Source organism: Antechinus flavipes, chromosome 2, assembly GCF_016432865.1.
Source record: "Antechinus flavipes isolate AdamAnt ecotype Samford, QLD, Australia chromosome 2, AdamAnt_v2, whole genome shotgun sequence".
Lineage (NCBI taxonomy): Eukaryota > Metazoa > Chordata > Mammalia > Dasyuromorphia > Dasyuridae > Antechinus > Antechinus flavipes.
In genome coordinates this window covers 225904062-225925022 of record NC_067399.1, presented here as the reverse complement: position 1 = coordinate 225925022, position 20961 = coordinate 225904062, and the positions used below count along the sequence as shown (strand labels likewise).

The 20961-nt window shown below is 40.9% G+C and overlaps 1 long non-coding RNA gene across 1 annotated transcript; it reads right to left on the bottom strand.

Moving 5' to 3' along the window:
- Positions 1-3651: 3651 nt before the first annotated feature.
- On the bottom strand, positions 3652-5062 carry LOC127548776 (uncharacterized). The gene is made up of 2 exons (XR_007950468.1): positions 4479-5062; positions 3652-3801 (listed from the first exon to the last, which is right to left on the bottom strand). It is a non-coding gene; the product is annotated as an uncharacterized LOC127548776 (long non-coding RNA).
- Positions 5063-20961: the final 15899 nt, after the last annotated feature.

Genomic DNA, 20961 nt, shown 5'->3' with positions numbered 1-20961 from the left:
GGATTTGTGGGAGCACAAATAGCACAGGTTAGGCAGGATGAATGGACTGGGATCTGTTTTGTTGGAAGGAATAGTGTCATTGAAGATCTTAGGAATTTAAATTTTTAAGAAAATAAAACATATATTTAATGAAGCTTGACCTATTCAATATCCTTTATCAGACCATGTAACCTGATATCAGGATTGAAAAATGAAGTCTACATGTGTACTCTCATGGTTTCCTCCCAAAAGTGCATCTTTATTCTCTGAAGTTTCTCCCTCCCACCATTCTATTGAAATTTCTGTTTTCATGTTGTCCTAATCAAATCTAATAGCCTTTCCTTTTTTCCCTTTTTTTTAAATTAGATTTTTATTGATTTTTTTTTTGTTTATGCATTGCCTGTATCCCTTTCCTTCCCCACTCCCAGACAGCCATTCTTTAGAACAACAACAACAAAAAGGAACAAAGTGATTAAACTTTAAAAATATTATATGCAATGTTGTACATTCATGGATCTAACCCCCACTGTCATCACTTCTAAAAGGAACGAGTAAAAGGGCATCTTCTTATGTCTCTTTTTGAGGGTTAAACTTATTTTTTAAAATAATGTTTTATTGATATTTGTTTTTTATATCACAATAATTTCCCCCAATAGTAAGCTGTGCATTCAAACAAATATTCACATATCCAATAAAACATACTTTGAAACTATATTTAAATAAATTCATTTCAAAGCAGAAAATATCATACAACTTATCACCCACTCCCAGAAATCTATCCCACATAGCAAAAAATATTAAAGAAAAAGAGGACAAGGAAAGAAATCGGTATAATTGATCAATACATCAAAAAAGTCTGAAATTTTTTAAATGTACCATTCTTGGGAACTCCTATCTCTGGAAAAAGGGATGGGTAGAAGGTTTTTTTTCTCTTTCTTTTTTTTTCCTCTCATATTTGTACTTTTGCAATATTTTCCTTTGATTTTTTTTGGCAGTTGTTTTTTCTTCCTTTTTCTGCCATTATAGTTATTATGTACATAGTTTTCTGGGCTCTGCTCACTTCACTTTGCATCAGCCCATGGACATCTGTCTCCCCATGCTTCTTCATATCGGTCATATTGGTCGTTATTTTATAGAACAATAGCATTCCATGACACATTCATATTCCATAATTTGTTCAGCTGTTTCTCAATCAGATGGGCATCTGCTTTGTTTCCATGTTTTTGCTACTGTAAAAAGTACAGCTATAAATATTTTCATGCATATGAAATCTTTCTTTTTGTCAATAATGCTTTCTTGGAGAACGTGTCTTGTTGCAGAAACTGAATGAAAGAGAAGGGATTTCTTAGTCACTTTATTTGCATAATTTCAAATTCCTTTCCAGAAGAGTTGTACTAATTCCCATCTTCACCAACAATACATTAGTGTGGCTGGCTTTGCACCATCTCTCCTCCAACATTTATTATTTCTCTCTTTTGTCATCTTTAACAATTTGCTGGGTGGGAGGTGAAACATTGGAATTGTTTTGATTTGTACTTTCATTGTAGTAATTTCTTTTTATTAATCAACAAACATCTATTAACTACCTACCAAATGCCAAGCACTGTGCATTTACATAAGCATCAACATACCTAATAAAACACACTTTGAACTATTTATATTTTTCCTTCTTTTAAAAATTACGTTTTTATTTTCAAAACATATGCATAGATAATTTTCACCCTTGCAAAACCTTGTATTCCAAAATTTTCCCCTTCCTTCCCCCACCCTTTGCCCTAGATAGCAAGTTATCCAATATATGTTAAATGTGCAATTCTTCTATATATATTTCCACATTTATCATGTTGCACAAGAAAAATGAGAAAAAACATAAAATCAAGTAAACAACAATTAAAAAAAATGAAAATGCTGTGTTGTGATCCACACTCAGTCCCCCCAGACCTCTCTCTGGGTGCAGATGGTCACAAGACCATTGGAATTGGCCTGAATCACCTCATCATTATGTCCATCAGAATTGATCATAGTATAATCTTGCTGTTGCCTTGTACAGTGATCTCCTGGTTCTACTCATTTCACTTAGTATCAGTTCATATAAGTCTCTCCAAGTCTCCCTGAAATCATCTTGCTGATTGAAACTATATTTAAATAAATTCATTTCAAAGAAAAAAATGTCATAACATAACTTTCTTCTTCCACCTTCTAATTCTCCATCAAGGGGTTTTGATTGTTGAAGATCTTTCCACTCCTCACAATTAGTGGTTTTATTGCAATATGCCTTTAAATATGTTTAACTATTTTTCTTCCTTTAGATTTGGGAATAATTACAAAAAAATGCTACTAGAAAGATAATTCCCCTGCCTTTCCCTTATAACATTTTCAGTGTGTACTACTAACAATGCAATTATTGAGGGACAAGTGACTTTTATTGTGTATTGCCAAATTGCTCTTCAAAAACATTTTACTACTAAAAACTACTAGTTTGCATTTCAACAACAATGAATGAATTTGCCAGTTTCTTTACGTCTTTGCTACTGAATTCTTGCTTTTAATTACTTTTGCCAACTGGAAGTCCAGTGGCATCTCTGATTAGTTTAATGAGCTTGAATATTTTTTCCAGGGATTTATAAACAATTTGTTTCCTTTTTTCATATCTTTTGGCCATTTATCAATAGGGGACTTGGAGTTGCCTTTGCAAACTTTTAATATTTGCATACATATTTTAGATAGCATCTACCTCCAAAGGTTGTCATGAGGACCAAAGGAAGTAAATATTTGTGAAGTATTCAGTTCAATATTCCTGAGTTCAAATCTACTCTCAAGTACAAGTTGTGTGACTTGGGGCAAGGAATTTAATTTCGTTTATCTCAGTTTCCTTATCTGTAAAATGGGCTGGAGAAGGAAATGACAGCATTCCAGTAATTTTGCCAAGAAAACTCCAAATGGGGTCACTAAAGAGCGGAATATGACTAAAATAACTGAACAATAACAGGTTCATAGTAGATGCTTAATAAATACTTGTTCCTTTCCTTGTTGACTTTCTGTCTTTCATATATGTCACAAATAGTTTATTGTTGTCTTTTTTCCTTCTCTTCAAATGTCTTTTTCTCAGTGTGACCCAGGCCAGTCTGGGAACGTCTGGTCCGCCTGACATGGAGGCTCCCGAGGGGCCTTTGGAGCATGTCCAGCTTGCCATTGTTGAGGCCCCTACTGGGTGGGTGGGCCTAGCCTCCCTTGATTGGCTGGGTGACCAGAACAGGCTGGGTCTCTAAAACTGGCAAGCCTGAAATGGTTGCTTTCTTTTGTTTCTGTTCTGTCTTTTGTCCTTCTTGGTCTCAGGTGCTGGCGACAATCCCGGCTGGCGCCGAGAGTTTCAGCCACAGCAACAAGGCCCCCAGACCCATTTCTCTGAACTGGGCTGTCACGGGGAGCAGGGAAAGGAAGTCCTCCTCCTCTCCGCGGTGATCCTCGTCTCAGAAAAGGAAAGAAAGGCCCAGAGTGACTATCTCAGGCTCGCGGGTTTTAAAGACTCGGCGCGTTCCATTTACACAGCCAGGCAAGGAGGCCACCCCCACCCCCTGTCAGAGTCCTCCACGTTGGGCAAACCCGTCCCAAGGGCCTCTCGGGAGCCTCGCGGTGGGGAGGACTGGGCGGGCTCCAACAAGCCCGGGTTACCTTAGTCCTGATTCTCCCAGACGTTTGACAGTCTTGGCGGCTGTGGTGGATCCCCGCTTCCTTCTTGAAACTTTCCACCCTCCGCTTCTCGGACACTGACAACATCCTTGTCTTAGCTCGGAGGAGATTGGTCCAGCCCTTTCATTTCACCTGTGAGGAAATTGAGAACCAGGCAGGTTTAGTGACTTACCCAGCGTCTGAATCTGGGTGCCCTGCCTAAGAGCCACCGAGATGCAGTGGAAAGAGCAGGGCCCTGGGAGCCCGAGGAACTGGATTCAAATCCTGCCTTCATTCATTTCTTGGCTGCGTGTTCCTGGGTTACTTTGCTAATCCCAGCGGGCTCGCTCTATCTCAGTGATCTCAAGTTCCTTCCAGCTCTAAATTTATGATCGTATAAAGAATGTTCAAAAGGGATTTAACTTAAAAAGGACAAATCTGAAAGTGAAAGAAAAGTAGGGGAGCTGGGCCTTGGCCAGAGGCACCAAGGGAAGCAGAGACCGTTTAGTCGGAGTCGCGGAGTAGCTGGAAAGGGCGGCGCAAAACCGGGGGGCCACGCGGCGACCCCAGTGGCAGCTCCGTGGCTCTGAGCACCAAGGCTGGGGGGTGGGGGGAGGAGCAGATCCAGACCCTGACGAGTGTCCCTCCCAGACCCGCCCGCCTCCTCTTTTCTATCGCCGTGGAGAACAAGCCTGTCCTTCCAGTCCCCGCGGCCCTCTTCCCCGGGCTCAGCCCAGACTCTGAATGGGCCCGATTCGTACCCCAGTCAGGACATCACTGTGACGTCGTCCGTCCTATTTTAAAACAAAGAACAAAACCCAAATTTTTACCTTCCCTATCCAATCTGTCGTCAAGTTCTGCTGGCTATTTTTCATATATACCCCTTCCTCTGACCCTGAGACCTCAGTACCTCACAGCCAAGGATCCCATTTGCCTTCTGGAGGGCTGCCTGCCATAGCCTGCCGCAAATCTCTTCCCACTCCAATCAATCCTCTACTCAGTTGTTAAATGAATTTTAAGATTGCACACAAGGCTGATCATGTCACGGTCTCTCCTCTCTCTCTCTGTCAGTCTCTCTCAGTCTCTCTGTCTCTTTTTTCCTCTCTCCCTCCCTCTTTCTCTCCCTCCCTCTTTCTCTCCCAGTCTGTCTGTCTGTCTGTCTCTCTCTCTGCCTGTCTCTATTTCCTTCTTAGTCTCTGTCTCTCTCTGTGTCTCTCTGTGTCTCTGTCTCTGTCCTTCCCTCCCTCTCTGTCTGTCTGTCTCTGTCTCTGTTTCTGTGTCTGTCTTTGTTTATTTGTCTGTCTCTCTCCCTCCTTCTCCTCCCTCCCTTCCATTTCCCCCTTCCCCTCCCCCTCTCCCTCTCATCTATTACTCTTAGAACCAAGGACACGCATGTATCCTTGCTATTCCTCACACAAGATACTCCATCTGCTGGAGTATTCTAGTATTCTTTCACTGGCTGTCTCTATGCCTAGAATGTTTCCTCTCTCCTATCACCATCTCCTGCTCTTTTTGATTTCTTTCAACTTCCAGTTAAAATTCCACCTTCTATAAGTAGCCTTCCATGATCTCTTTGATCCCTCTGAAATTACCTTGTTTTTCCTACATATATCTTGTATGCACATAGCTGTTTGAATGTCTGAGACACTGTCTTTCCCTGATTAGGCTGAGAGCTTCTTGAGGGCAGGGACCATTTTGCCTTTCTTTGTATGGCTAGTGCTTAGCACAGTGTCTAGAACATAGTAAGTATATAATAATGCTTGTTGACAATTTATTGGAGGGTAGATTTGGGGAGAGCACTAGAAGCTGGAGGGATTAAGAAAGGCTTCATGTAGAAGGTGTCACTTGAGCAGAGTTTAAAGAAAACAAGGGATTCTAAGAAGGGGGAGTATAAGAATGTTCCAAGAAGGGACAAAGGCAAAGGCCTTGGCAAAGACAAGGAGAAAGAGATGAAGTATTTTTTAAATAATAGGCTTTTTTTCCCAAAATATATGCAAAGATAATTTTCAACACTCACCCTTGCAAAACCTTGTGTTTCATACTTTTTTCCTTCCCTTCCCCCCACACTCTCCCCTAAATAGCAAGTAATCCAATATATGTTAAACATGTGTGATTCTTCTATACATATTTCCACATTTATCATGCTGCACAGGAAAAATCAGATCAAAAAGGAAATAAAATGAGAAGGAAAGCAAAAAGCAAGAAAATAACCCCCCCAAAAGTGAAAATACTATATTGTGATCCACATTCAATCTCCATACTCTCTGGATGCAGATGGCTCTCTCCAGGAGAAGGAGTGTATTATTTGAGGAATAACAAGAAGACTTGTCTGACTGGATCATAGACTTTCAGAGTTGGGAAGTACTTCAAGCACCTATTTCCACCCACAGCTAAATAGGAATCCCTTCCTTTCCCTATTGTCTATGACCAGTGGTCATAGACCTTCTTGCAGACTTCCAGTTAGAGAACTCACTACCTCTTGAGTCAGCCCATTTCAATGTTGGACAGTTCTAATTATTAGGAAGTTTCAACCAGCTGGGTGCACAGGAATCAGGATAGACCTAAGTGCAAATCCAGTCTCAGACATTTACCAGCTATGTCATCAAGAGCAAATCACTTAGCCTCTATTTCTTCAGTTTCTCCAGTTGTAAAATGAGGATCATCATAGCATGTATCTCTCAGGTTGTCAAAGGGATCAAATGAGATGTTAATTGTAAAGTACTTAGCCCTGTACCTGGCACATAGTAGACACTTAAATGTTTGTTCCCTTCCCCAGTTGCTCCCATTGTTTTTACTCAAGGTACTCACTAAAGACAGTGCAAAGGGAATTTATATCATCCCAATTTATATCGTCTACTACTATAGGAGCAGCATGGTATAGTATATCTACAGGGGGAGGGAGAAAACCTGGGTTCAAGTCCCTGGCCTCTGACACATATAGGCTATGTGACCCTGTGGGACTTCTCTGTGTGCTAACCCACCACGGAGAAGGTACCAATCAGCTCCTAGCCTCTTGTCTATCTAGTTAATAATCATTTCTATAAAAACCGGTCCTCCAGCCTTTACTTAGGCCATATTACAAGATTGTTCCTCATGGAAAATCTTACTTGCATCATGAACCTAGAAACAGGAAGTGGAAGGAAAACTGGATCATCTGCTCTCACCCTCTCAGTTTTTCCCTCCCTGAGGCAATGGGGTTAAGTGACTTGCCCAGGGTCACACAGATAAGAGTATTAAGTGTATGAAGCCAGATTAGAACTCAGGTCCTCCTGACTCCAGAGCTGGTGCTCTAACCACTGCACCACCTAGCTGTCCCTCTCTGTCGGTTTACAGTTGAAGAAATGGAGATTAGAAGGAGAGTAAATGACCAGCCCACAGTCACCCAGCTCATAGGCAGAAGAACCAAATCCAGTTTTTTTCCCCACTGTATTTTGTTACCAGTCCACAATTCTATCTCTCATCTTTCTTTCATTGCCTATAAATGTTATATATACATACATGTATGTGTCCATATATGTATATGTATGTACACACACACACACACACCAGTCCCATTGCTCAGGTGAGGGAATGTCTGAAACAGACACAACAGCCTGCCCATGGCCCAGCATCAGGAAACTGAGGGTGGCAGACCTGGGATGGGGCGAGGGGCTGAGTCCAAGATCAGGCTGGTTGTGGAGCATGAACAAGAGCCTTGGCTCCAGGAGGCCTGAGCGTGGCAGGTGTGGGACATCTGGAAAAGGTCATCTGTCATATAAGAAAGTCACAGGAGCCTCCAACTGCAAGCAAAGGCTGGAAAGTATGAGGTCAGAGGGTGGGGAGCTAGCAGGCTGACCTATCACACAGGCAGGTTTTGGAAGGGAGGGCTGTGTCCTTGACGCCTGGCACTTGGCCTGGGGAAGGAGAGAGCAACTTGATACCCTCTCTCCTCCCGGGGCCTTGGGCCAGGTCGGTAAGGGGAGGAAGGAGTGGGAGTATGAGGTCAGGGCAGAGGATCCCAGGGGCCTGGGAGGGAAACGCAGGAGGACTGTTCTCAGGGAAATGGGAAGAGCTGAAGGATTGACTTTCCTCTTTCTGACTCAAAATCCAGGGCCTTGGGGGACAAGTCAAGGTCTGGACAGCTAGGTGGTGCCATAGTGCCCAGCGTGCCAGCCTTAGAGTCAGGAAGGCTCATCTTCCTGAGTTCAGATCTGACGTCAGACATGTAGTCTCTGTTTTGCTTCAGTTTCAGAAATATCTGCAAGTGACAGATACACAGAGATAAACACACAGAATGAATTTATGAACCTTAGAGGGCTAGAACATTTTTTTATTATTATAGCAGATGTTTTTGCAACAAGTTTCTTTTTTTAATGTGTCCAATTTTTTATTTTTATAGCTTTTTATTATCAAAAATGTATGTAATGATAGTTTTCAACATTCACCCTTGCAAAACCTTGTATTCCAAAATTTTCCCTTTCCCCAATTCCCTTCCCTAGACAGCAAGCAATTCAATACATGTTAAACATGTACAGTTCTTTGATACTTATTTCCCCATTTATCATGCTCATAAGAAAAATCAGATCAAAAAGGGAAAAATGAGGAAAAAAAAAAACAAAATGCAAGCAAACCACAACAAAAAATGTGAAAATATTATGTTGTGATCTATACTCAGTCCCCACAGTCCTCTCTCTGGGTGTAGAAGGCTCTCATCATCACAAGATCATTGGACCTAGTCAGAATCACCTCATTGTTGGCAAAGAGCCATGTCCATCAGAATTGATCTTCATATGATCTTATTGTTGCCGTGTACAATGATCTCCTGGATCTATTCACTTCACTTTAGCATTGTTCACCTAAGTCTCTCTAGGTCTTTCCGAAGTCATCCTGCCGATCAGGGCCAAAGGTAGTTCTCAGAATTCCTGTCAGGGAGATAGATATAGTTAGCTAGATGATGGATAGATGGATGAATAGATAGATAGGTAGACAGATAGATGATAGAGATAGAAGGATAGACAGATGATAGAGATGATAGATAGATAGATGATGGATAGAGAAGCAGACAGATGAACAGAGACAGACAATAGAGAGACAGATGAATTAATATATATGTAGATGAGAGAGACAAGAGACAGATTGATAGACATGATATATAAATAGTAACTGATGGATAGACAGATATAGAGATGATAGATGGATAGATAAGCAGAGAGAGATGGACAAACAGATAGAGATAGAAAGATGGATAGACAGAAAGATGGATAGACAGGACAATAGGCAGGACAGACAGACAATAGATAGACGATAGAAAGAGATGAGAGGCAGATGGATAGATAGATAGATGATAGATAAATAGTAACAGATGGATAGATAATTACAGATAATAGATAAACAGGGAGATGATAGATAGATAGATGGATAGATGGATAGATGAATGGATGGATAGATGAATGAATGAATGGATAGAAAAACAGAGAGATAGATGGATAGACAGACAGATGGATAGACAGAGAGGTGGATAGACAGACAATAGAGATGAGAAACAGGTGAATAGATAGATGATAGACAAATAACAGATGGATAGACAGAGATGATAGGGAGACGATAAGTAGATGGATGGATGGATAGATAAATAAAGAGAACAGATGAATAGACAAAGATAGATGGGTAGACAGACAGACAGATATAGATAGAAAGAGGGACAAACAGGCAGAAAGAGAAACAAATGGATAGAGACAGACAGAGATGGGCATACAAATGAATAGATACAACTATTCTAGGCACTGGAGTCACAAATATAAGCGAGCAAGCCCGTCTCTACCCTCAAGAAACTTATTTTCTAGTAGGGAAAGATGATAAAAAGGGGCCTGAAAAGCGGGAATGGGCAGTGAAGAGAAGAAAGGGTAACAGTGGGAACTGTGGCCAGGAGAGGCCATCAGGAGTGTGCTGCGGCTTGGCTGAGGATGGCAGGACTCTGGGTGGGAGTTTCTCGGCGCATCTATGCAGGGACAGTTTGGGGAGCTGGCTCCGGGGCGTGGTGCAGAGCCCGAGGTTCCTGATTCTCCCCTCCGCTCCCGAGAGCCTCCCCCGTGACATCTGGGCGTCAGGGACAGGGAGAGAGACCTGCGCTTTGACCAGGTCTTCAGGTGTAGCCTCGGGGAGGCGGGGCCAAAGCTTGCGGACCCCCGCCCGGCCTCCGGCAGTCCCCTCCTCAAACGCCCTCCCAGAGACGCGATCCGTGCTGGGGAGAGGAGCTCGGGCGCGCAGAGCGCGGGGCCCGCGCGGTCACTGCCGGAGCCGGCCGCGCCGCTGCATTTCGGGACACCGGGCACGGGCAGCTCGAACCCCCTCAGGCTTGTCGAGAAGGAGGGCTGATTGCCGCCTCTCACCCGCAGCCTCCGCTCCCCTTCTCCCGCCCGTCCCCGACACACACACACAATTCCTTCTATAAGCCTTCCATAGCCCGGCAAGCTGCAGAAGCCCGCGGGAGGACGGCTCATGTGGGGCACCGTGGGGACGCAGAACATTGCTTTTCCTTATGTACAATAAACAGCGTACCCAGAGAATGCTGATGGTTTTCTATGAATTTGGGAGTACAGGCTGAAAAGGGAAATGGGGAGTGGGGGCAGGGAAATAAGCCAAGATTTTCCTGCTGCAGTGAACAGAGTCCAAATCTGGTCTCATATATGTCTTAGCTGTGTCTCTGGGCAAGTGGTCTATCTGTTTATTCAGCTGTAAGACGGGATTATACTAGCACCTGCTTTCCAAAGAAAGGATCAAATGAGATATTTATAAAGCATTTTGCACAGTGCCTGACACATAGTAGGTGCTTAATAAATGCTTGTTCATTTCCTCTACTTTTAGTCATTTTAGAGCCCTATGCTATATTATGTTCTGAATCAGTTTTGAATCTCACCGCGGTGGACTTAAAAAAAAAAATCTATCTCTATATTTAGCATATATTTTAGCATATATTTAGCATATATTAAGGTCTCTGTGACCTTAATGAGAGACCTTAATGAGATCCACTAGTTTGGCTTTAGTACAGCATCACCTGGTGGGCAATTAATAATAATAATTAAGATTTCATCGTGTTTATATGTGTATGGCAATGTCCCTACTTGGCTGATTAGGCCATCTTGCCTTTCTTTCCGTAAGCTCAAGGGAGGCAGCAAAAAAAGTTTGGGCTCTTTATACTACTTTGATACTGTCACATGAGAAATTCACAAGATTTTTGTGTTTGTATAGATGCTTGTGTGATATTATTATCTTTGTATTTACCAATATTAGATGATCAACAATTTTTTTTGAATTAAAGTAATGAACTAAATAATGTCCAAGGAGTTTTCCTTCTCTAATAATCTATTATTTTATGACTCTAGAGCTCTAGGCCTTGGGAATCTTGGACAAAAGGTAGGGTGAAGGGGAAGGAGAAATGTAAAGGGGAGAACTTCTGCTTAGGCAGGTAAGGAAAGGTAAACTGTGCTTAAGCACAGGTTTTTAGAGGAAAGCTAGTGGAAAAGACAGCCTTCAGTCCCCTTAGAAAGGAGAGTCTAGCTGCTACTCAGCCTTCTTGGGGAGAACCGGAATACACCCATATCCGGATACCAGATTTTGGAAATACCACCACCAGAACATTTCTATCCACTGATGCCCTTCTCCTTATGCTCACCATACCCACCTTAGTTCAGCCCCTCACTATCCATCATCTAGAGTTTTACAATGATTTTGTTTTACAATTATTTTATAATTATTAAAATAATACTGCCAGACTCCCCTTTATAATCCATCTTTCCCATCGCTATCTAAATAACCTTTCTAAAGGATAGGTCTGAACATGTTGCTTTACTTCTCAAAGGACTCAGGGATTCCCCACCACCTAGAGGACAAAATTTTAACTCTTTAGTCTGGCATCAAGGTCCTTTTCATATAATCTAACTTTAGATAGGTAACTTTTAAACCATATGTTATTCTATTTTTACATGTTCTAGTCAAAGTAAATAATTGAATATTTTTTCCATCTCATACTGACATCTCCCATCTCATGCTTAAAATCCAGTCGACACCCACTAAACTTTGCCCAGAATTTCAAGTATGTTGAAATCCATCAAGGTCCAGTTCAGTTATCACAAACTCCACAGAATCTGACTTCATCTCCATGGGGAGATTAGGTCAAAGAATCAGAAATAATCTAAAAGAAACAAAAAAATCCAAAAAACCAACTCTTACCCCCACCCCGCCCAAAAAAAAACCTCAGAGGAATGTGATTAATATGTTCAAGTATTTGAAAGATTTTATAAAGTGGAGGGGGAACAAGGAGCCCTGGATGGACATTGCAAAGAGGTCAATTTAGGTTTGATGTCAAGAGAAGTTTCCTAACAATCAGAGCTGTCCCAAAGTGGGACTGTTGGCCTGCCCTGAGAAATGAAATCTTCAAATTGAGCTTGTTGACAGCTGGGAAGGTTGTAATGGGGACTCCGTTCGCGTATGGGTTGGGCCAATTGATTCCTGAATTTTCTCTCAACTCAGAAATTCTTTAATTCTAGCTAGATCTGATCCCTTCCTCTTTAAACTTCTGGATCACTTTCTTTGACTCATTCCATCCATTTAATCATATCTGACTTTAATTAGTTAATTAATCTACACTAGGTTGCAAATTCCTTAGAGGCAGGAGATATGTTAGTTCTTTGTACCTCTAGTACCTAGTATATTTTCTTAAATATAGTAGCTACTTGGTAGATCAGTAAACTGATTCAGCTATTCTGGAAAGCAATTCAGAACTATGCTTCTTAAGTTAGTAAACTGTTTTTTTTTTTGACCCCAATATACTATTTACTATATCTCACTGAGATCAAAGAAAAAGGAAGAAAACCCATATAAATAAAAATATTTACAATAGTTCTTCTTACAGTGGCAAAGATCTAGAAACTAAAAGGGTAATCATTAATTGGGAAATAACTAAACGAATTATAGTATAGGAATGCAATTAGACTACCACTCCATAGGAAATGACTTTCAGTGAAGTCTTGAGCGACTTGGATGAACTGATATAGAATTAAGTGATCAGAAGTCAGAGAACAATATCATAATAACAATATCAGAAAAACAATTTTGAAAGATTTAAGAATTCTGATAAATAAAATAACCAACTATGATACCATAAGCCCAATTAAAAATCATCTGCCTAGTTGTGAAAGAGGCAATAGACTGGATCCTTTAAAAACTTGGGGGTCCTTATCCCAACCCCTATTCATCCTGACAAGTTGGATCTCCAGAGAGCAGCTACCTACAGCTTCCCCTTAGGATTTTAGGGATACCTGGTGGCGTTGGGTATGTCTTTCTATTGCTGTTGGTTTCAGTCACTATTCTAGTATCTTTCCTCCAATATCAATCACTAGTTCAGTCTATTTCATTTATATCACATCACTTAGGGATTAGTGCCCTAATGTCAATTTAACCAATTAGCCTCATTTAGGTCTTACAAAGGGATGTTTGGTAAAAAAAAAAAATATATCAGAAGAATGGAATTTCTTTTATTATCAGGAACATACTGTACCATGCTACAACACTGGTCCCTGCAGACAGTGGGTTCAAACTTAAAGTGACAGTTATAAATCATTTGCCAGGTTCATGCAGCCATAGGGCAGCTGGACAAATCTTTCCCTCGCTAGAGGACCTGCTATTCTCAGTTATTCATTGCTGGGCTGGATCAAGCAGATTGCTATTCAGGACCTCAATGGTGGTACATAGGGTTCAACAGTCAGCAAACTCTGATGTGGACTTCTGTCACTTAAAATTGTTCCATCTCCCTTCTGAAAGACCTTGTATCTAAGATGTGAACAAGAGGCAGCTCCATCCTAGACAATCATTGAGGGATTGTGCTCATGAGTTTCCTGGAGGTTCTGGGTGAGAAATCTAATTTCTCTGACCCAGAGACTCACATTTTCAAACATGACTAGGAAGAAACTTCTCTCTGCCCAGTTAGTTCCTCTTGTAGGCACACCTACTTGGGTTATTGAAAGACCCCTCTTCACCACAAAGTAAGCAAATAGGAAACAGAGAATAACTGCTCATGCTTTAGAACTCAAGGCCCTCCAATATGTGCGCCTGGAGGCAAGGTCACCAAACTTCCCTATGGGACATTGCATCAAGCGGAAAACTCTGTATGTATTCCTATGGCCTGGGCTCTTATTGGCCATTGGTATAGCCATTGGCTCTCATTGGGGTAGACATCATATGTGGAATAAGACATAGATTTTTAAACATGGCTCATGCAAGAATTGTTTTTCTTCAACTATGCATGTTTGTTACATGGGTTTGTTTTTTGTTTTTTTAAACAATATTGCATTTTGGGGAGGTAGGGAATTAGGAAGGTGAGGTGGTGTGGGAATATTCTAACTTTACAACTGATGGGTTGGATTTATTGTATGTTCAAAAGGAAAGACAAATTTATTCAGAGATTGATAGCTTCATGTACAATCATGAAAATACTAATTTTATTGGAGTTTTTAAAATTCAGAATCATACAACTGGTGGTAAAGTGAATAGAGTATTGAGCCAAGAGATAGGAAAATCTGGGTTTGAATATAGTCTCAGACATTTACTAGCAGTGTTCATTCTGGGCAAGTCATTTAACGCTGTTGCCTTAGTTTGCTCATAATGAGTTGGAAAAGGAAATGGGAAGCCTGTCTAGTATCTTTGGGAAAAAAACAAAACAAAAAACAAATGGGGTCACAACAAGGAATCCATGATTGAAAAAAAACTGAAAAAAATTTAAAATTAAATGGGGAAAAAAACAGTAAGTACTCAATAAATGTTGAACTGAGACCAATCACTATGCAAGACACAATTTCAGTCATTTTAGGAAATACATCTATGAATGATAATTTACTTCTCCCTTGGCAAATTAAATCAATAAACTGATAACAATAATGATAGGTGGGCAGCTAAGTGGTAGAGTGATAGAGTTCCAGGCCTGGAATCAGGAAGATCTGAGTTCAAATTCCTTGGATATGACTGAAATGACTAAACAACAATAAAATACACACACACACACACACACACACACACACACACAAACATACACACATGCAGATTGAACTTCTCCTTGGGTTGGTAAAAAGCAAAATGAGAACTAAAGTTTCTGCCCTAAGACCTCCAAAGTCCCTTTCTTTTGGGGTTCCTCCTCCCACTTTCCTTTCTGGCAAGCAGTCTTCTCCCTCAATAATTCAATTCCATAAATGTTTATGAAGCATCGACTGTGTGCCAGGTACCATGCAAGATACCAAGGATAGAAAGATGAAGTGAAACAACAGTCCCTGCCCTCAATGAGCTTATGGTCTATTGGGGTGAAACAATATCTACACAAATAAGCAAATACAAAACACACAAATAATGACAAATTTAGCTGGGCTGGGTAACTACCAGGTGATACAGTGGATAGAGCACCTGATCTGGAGTCAACAAGACCTGAGTTCAAATCTGGTCTCAGATACCTACTAGCTATATTGCCCTGGCCAAGTCACTTAACCCTGTTTGCCTCAGTTTCTTCCTCTATAAAAGGAACTGAGAAAGAAATAGCAAACTGCACCAGTATCTTTGCCAAGAAAACCCCAAATGGGGTCACAAAGAGTCAAATGAAAGAACAGTGAAGGCTTCTTGTAAGAGGGGATGAGGACTTCCCAAAGGCAGAAGTGAAGAACAGAGAATTTCAGGTAAGGGATGGGGCAGCCATCACAGAAATTGGAAATAGAGTCTTTTCTGTAAGGGAAAGCAATAGACTCTCTTGTCTCCCACCAAGCTAGAAAGACAGGGAGACAGGGAGCTTATTAAGCTCTAAACTATGTTCTGGGCACTGGGCTAAGGGCTTTGCAAATATTATCTTATTTGATCCTCACAACAACCCTGGGAGGTATATATCATTATCTCCATTTTACATTGAGAACACTGTAAAAAGGTAGAAATTAATTGATTTGCCCAACACAACTAGTTAAGTGTCTGAGGTGAGATTTGAATTCAGGTCTTTCCAATTCCAGGCCCAGAGCTCTATCCACTGAACCACCTAGGTGCCTCAAAGACTTTGGATGTGGGCCCGGTAATGGATTATCTGTCTCTTGTCTGAGAATCAATCTAGCTAAATTTGTAGATCTCTAGACCCAAAAGTCTAGCTGCCAGATGATTAATATTTTGGCTGCAACATCTCAGAGAGATCAATCAATCAATCAGCAAACATTTGCTGTCTGCTGGGTACCAGAACTGGGCTGGGCCCTGGGAATAAAAAGGATGAAAATAAAACAATGATCTTGAGGAGCTGATATTCTATGAAGGAAATAACATGCATGCATGCTAATATACATGGAATAAATACATATTTGCTTGTGCGAGGAAAACATAAACCCCTGGGAGAATTGGGAAAGGTATTATTGCTCACACTTAGGTTGAACTTCAAAGGAAGGTGGGAGGATTTCTAAGGGTCAATGATGAAAAAATAGGCAGGCATTACAGTGCAGGTAACAACACTGGACTTGGAAGTCAAGAAAATCTGAGTTCAAATCACAACACAGACATAAATACTAGCTGTGTGACTTTGGGCATGTCAATCTCGCTGTCTCACTCCTGTGTATTGGGGAGAGTTTGTACAGAGGTATGGGGATGAGAAATGGAATGTTATGCATGAGGAAGAGCAAGAAAACTGATTTGTCTGGACTTTAAAAATTTCATAAAGGGAAGTGACATAAAATAAGGCTGGAAAGGTAAATTAGAGCCTGGTTAGAGAGAGCTTTAAATGCCAAGGAAGTTTGTATTTGGATCTGGAATAAATAAGAAGACACAGGAAATTATTGAGCTGGGGAGTGACCTGCTTTAGAAAAATCTCTTTGTCCCCACTGGAAATGGGTTGGAGAGGGGAGATATTTAAGGCAAGAAGAACAATTAGAAGGCTACTGAAATGTCCAGGTCAGTGGTGACATTAGCCATGTGAGCAGAGAAGAGCTATTGCTGAAGTAGAATTGGCAAGTCTTAGGAACTGGTCGGATATATTGGGGAGAGGGAGTCGAGGATGACTCCAAGATTTTGAACCTGGGTATCTATCTACAAAAGACTGAATGTTAGATTGATCTCTGGGAAGAAGAACCTGCACAGATAGAATTAAGGCCAATGAATTTTGGAGTTTAATTAAGTCTGAGCATTTTTATAGCTCCTACGATAGGTCAGCACCATGATAAGATGTTTACAAATATTCTCTCATTTAATCTTGGATTCTCCTATAGCAGCCTCTCTGGGCTACTCTCCCACTTGTAGGCTGGATCTGCAGAGGGTATTGTATTTTAAGGTTAACTCTGTGGGTGGTTACTCCTACTAGTATAACTCATGGGTGTGCATCCCAATAAGAGACATTCCAGAAGACACAATTAGTTCTTACAAAAGCATTTATTGGGGCAGCTAGGGGGGTGCAGAGGATTGAGCACCAGCCCTGGAGTCAGGAGGACCTGAGTTCAAATGTGGCCTCAAACACTTAACACTTTCTGACTGTGTGACCCTGGGCAAGTCACCTAACCCCAATTGCCTCAAGGGGGAAAAGCATTTACTAAAATAGTACAGTAAGAACAATTACTACAGGGCATCCTTCATAAATCTGGAATGTACTCTCCCACCCGCATATAAAAAATCATCAGAAGAGTGGACTCCAATTTAAGACTACAGTGGTAGTGAGGGACACAACTGTGCCTTCTATGTATCATAGAATACCTCCCTCCCTCCTCTCTCTCTCTCTCTCTCTTTTTCTCTTTCTTTCTCTCTCTCTCTCTCTCTCTCTCTCTCTCTCTCTCTCTCTCTCTCTCTCTCTCTCTCTTTCTCTCTCTCTCTTTCTTTCTCTCTCATAGAATACTGAGTATCAAAGATAACTCAAAAGTCCTGGTGGTACACAGGGGCTGGAAGTCATAAAGTCCTCATGCAGCTATCCGTGGGTGTAGCATCCATGGGGATCAGGCCTTTGTGTTGGGTTCCCATTATATCCATAACCAGACTCACACTATTTGAAATCAACAACTATCAAGGTCATTATAAAGGTCCCACCATTTGAAATCAGAAACCAATAACATGTATCAAGTCCATTATTAAGGTCCCACTCTATGAAATCAACCATCAATAGCATGCATCAAGGCCATTGTAAAAGTCCTGCTATTTGAAATCAACAACCAATAGCATTTATGAAGGCCATTACTATAAACCTTCATTAAGTGCCAACTGTATGCTAAGCACTGGCAGGACAAAAGAGGCCAAAAGTAGTTCTTGCCCTCAAGAACTTGCAATCTAATAGGAGAGATAGGAAAGCAGAGACTGGAAAGAGAAGAGGCAGGGAGGGAAGGAGGGCAAAGTCTGGAAATTCAGGGTGAAGAAACTGAGAGATTGGTAGCAGGAGCAGAGAGACATTCCAACTCAGATATGAACACGAAGACAGAGTGGGGAGGAATGAGGCCATTTCAAACAGTCATTCAAATTTATCCCTCTCTGTTTCCTACTCCTGACTCTCTGGGTTATTCATCGTAATGCCCCCAAGCTCCCTTCTTATCCTGGAAGTCCTACTCTGCCTCCTCATCCTGGTCCAGAAGTTTCCTTTCAAAAACATATGGAAGGAAGAGGATGGGAATGAGAAGAGAGAAGTTCTCTCTCTCCCCCCCCCCACTCTGCCCCTCTTGCAGGGGGTCTCCTCTGCAGGCAGCTCCCAGCTCAGAATGTCTCAGAATTCTTGTACTGGGATGGGATAACTGCTATCACTGCACATGCTGCCTGGTGGGTTTGAGGAGAAAGAAAGCCCTGGATTCCATTTTCAGGTCTCCCTACATGAGGACCACTCCAATCTTTGACTGCCTTCCATCTCCCTCCCATCTCCTTAGGGTTTCCTTCTCCCTTAGCCCATCATTCCACCAATTCATGATCACCTTATGATTGTATCCTGAGCCTTCTCTGACTTCTATCAACTGAAAACAGAGGAGAGGAGACAGGAGCACCTTCTCTCTTCTCTTTTCCAGTTTCTCCTTCCCTTTCCCTACCCTCTTTTCCCTCCCTCCCTCTCTCCTCCCTCTTTCCTTTTCTCCCTCTCTCCCTCCTTTCTCTCTCTCTCTCCCTCCCTCTTTCCCCTTCCTCCCTCTTTTCCCTCTTCCTCTTCTCTCTCTCTCTCTCTCTCTCTCTCTCTCTCCTCTCTCTCTCTCTCTCTCTCTCTCTCTCTCTCTCTCTGTCTCTCTGTCTCTATCTCTCTGTTTCTAGCTCTCTCTGTATGTCTCTCTTTCTGTCTCTGTCCCTCTGTCTCCATCTCTTTCTGTGTGTCTTTGTCTGTCTGTCTCTTGTCTCTGTCTCTGACTCTCCCCACATACTCTTTCTCTCTCTCCCTCCCTCCCTCTCTCCTTTTAAATTCTCAGGCTTTCCCTTTTTTGTTCTTTCTCATCTTTTTCCATTTCTCTAAAGGCCATATCAAAGAAGAAAAAAGAAAATTATACTTAAAAAAATCTTTAGTGCTACTTTATAATATTTTAAACTGTTATTCTTGCATTTTTGTCTACATTTTCTTTTGTTTTATATGGAAATGTGTTGCATGACTGTTCATGTGTGATTTATATTAAATTGCTTGCCTTTTCAAGGGTGAGAAGGAAATCTGCAACTCAAAAAAATTTTTTTGCTGCAACTCAAAATTTAAAAAAACTAATATTCAAATATTTGGGAAATAAGATTTAAATTAAAAACAGGAAAAATAGCACTACTTTTAATCTTAAGTATCCCCTACAGTCATAGTTGAACCCCAGAAGAATGAATGAAAGCTCATGGGAAAGATGGCCTCTCTACCCCTTTTTTCCCTCTGTTCAATTTATCTACTCTCTCTCCCTCTCCCTTCTAGCTTCTGACTTCTGGCTTGCCAAGCATTCTTAGCTGCACACATGCTCCTTCTAGAGATAATTGGGGGAAAATTTTTCAATTTCTTGGGTCTAATCAAAGATAAGACTGGTGAAAATTTTGGCAAAATGGAGGTTTCTTGGTGGTAGAAACAGAGAAGATGTTGGTTTCCCTCTGGAGTGGAAGGGAGAGATGAACAGACCTAAGTAGTTTCATATGCAAGACCCACATCAATCATGACATTATAGATTTGAGCTGGAAGGGATCTGCTTTATAGATGTGGAAGCTGAAGCCAAGTAATCAGTTCTGGATCTAGCTCAGTTCTCTTTCTATTCATTTATGGATCTAGCACAATTTCTATCTTGTAAGAAAATTGCATTGCATTCGTTGAACCTGTTGCTTAGACACCCTTTACTAAGGACCTGGGTTATGATGACCAGATACTCAATCAGATTCAAAGCCTGATGAAAGGAATTTTCTCAAAATTATACATCTCAAGCAACCCACATATTTTCTCTGAAAATTGGTCCTGTACTGGTCAATCAGTTACTATTTTCTTATTCCTTTGAATACAGATAGGTGGGGAAAGAAGGAAATAGGCCACCCCTTATTCTGATTTCAGGAATTGTACCTATTTACTTTCCCCTCCCAACTCAGAAAGCCCTTAATCTTTTCTCCATTTAGAAATCAGATTACCTAATCTTGTGTCTGAGTTAATATCCTGTTACTTGTTTTCTTTTAATGCACAAAAATCTTTTAAAATTTTTATGCATTAAAACTCTATCTCCCCATGTATTCAGGGTCTAGTGCCAAGCTTACAGACTGGTCCCAATTTGTTATGCATTTGACGTCCATTCCCTTAATAAATCGATAAACTCAGAGATTTGGACCATTTTTTTTTGGTTATTTCACCTATCATGCCAACAAAACTTCCAATGTTGCCAGAACCAAGCTAAAATGTAATTGGGAAATGTTTAACAAAAGAAAATAAAAATATAATTCAACATAGTTAATTTGTGGTTTTCTAAGTCAATATGTGGCAGGTAGGATTCCTCCCATGTTAGTTTGAAACTACTGTTCTATAGCATAGTTTCTTTCTTTTTTTTAAAAACTATTTTATTTTTTCAAATACATGCAAAGGTAGTTTTCAACATTTACCTTTGCATAACTTTGTGTTCCAATTTTTTCTCCCCCTCTCCCTCTTCCCCCTTTCTTAAGACAACAAGAAATTCAACATAGGTTAAACATATTTTCATATTCATCATTATAGCAAATCTTCTTAAACTATGGATTGTGACTCCATATGGAACCACATAACTGAATGTGTGTGTGTGTGGGGGGGCAATAAAAATTTGGCAACAGTAAATATCAAATATTCCATCAAGATTTAATTCTTTATGTAAAAATAAACAAACACATACACCTCATTAGTATGCAAATTTTGTCTTT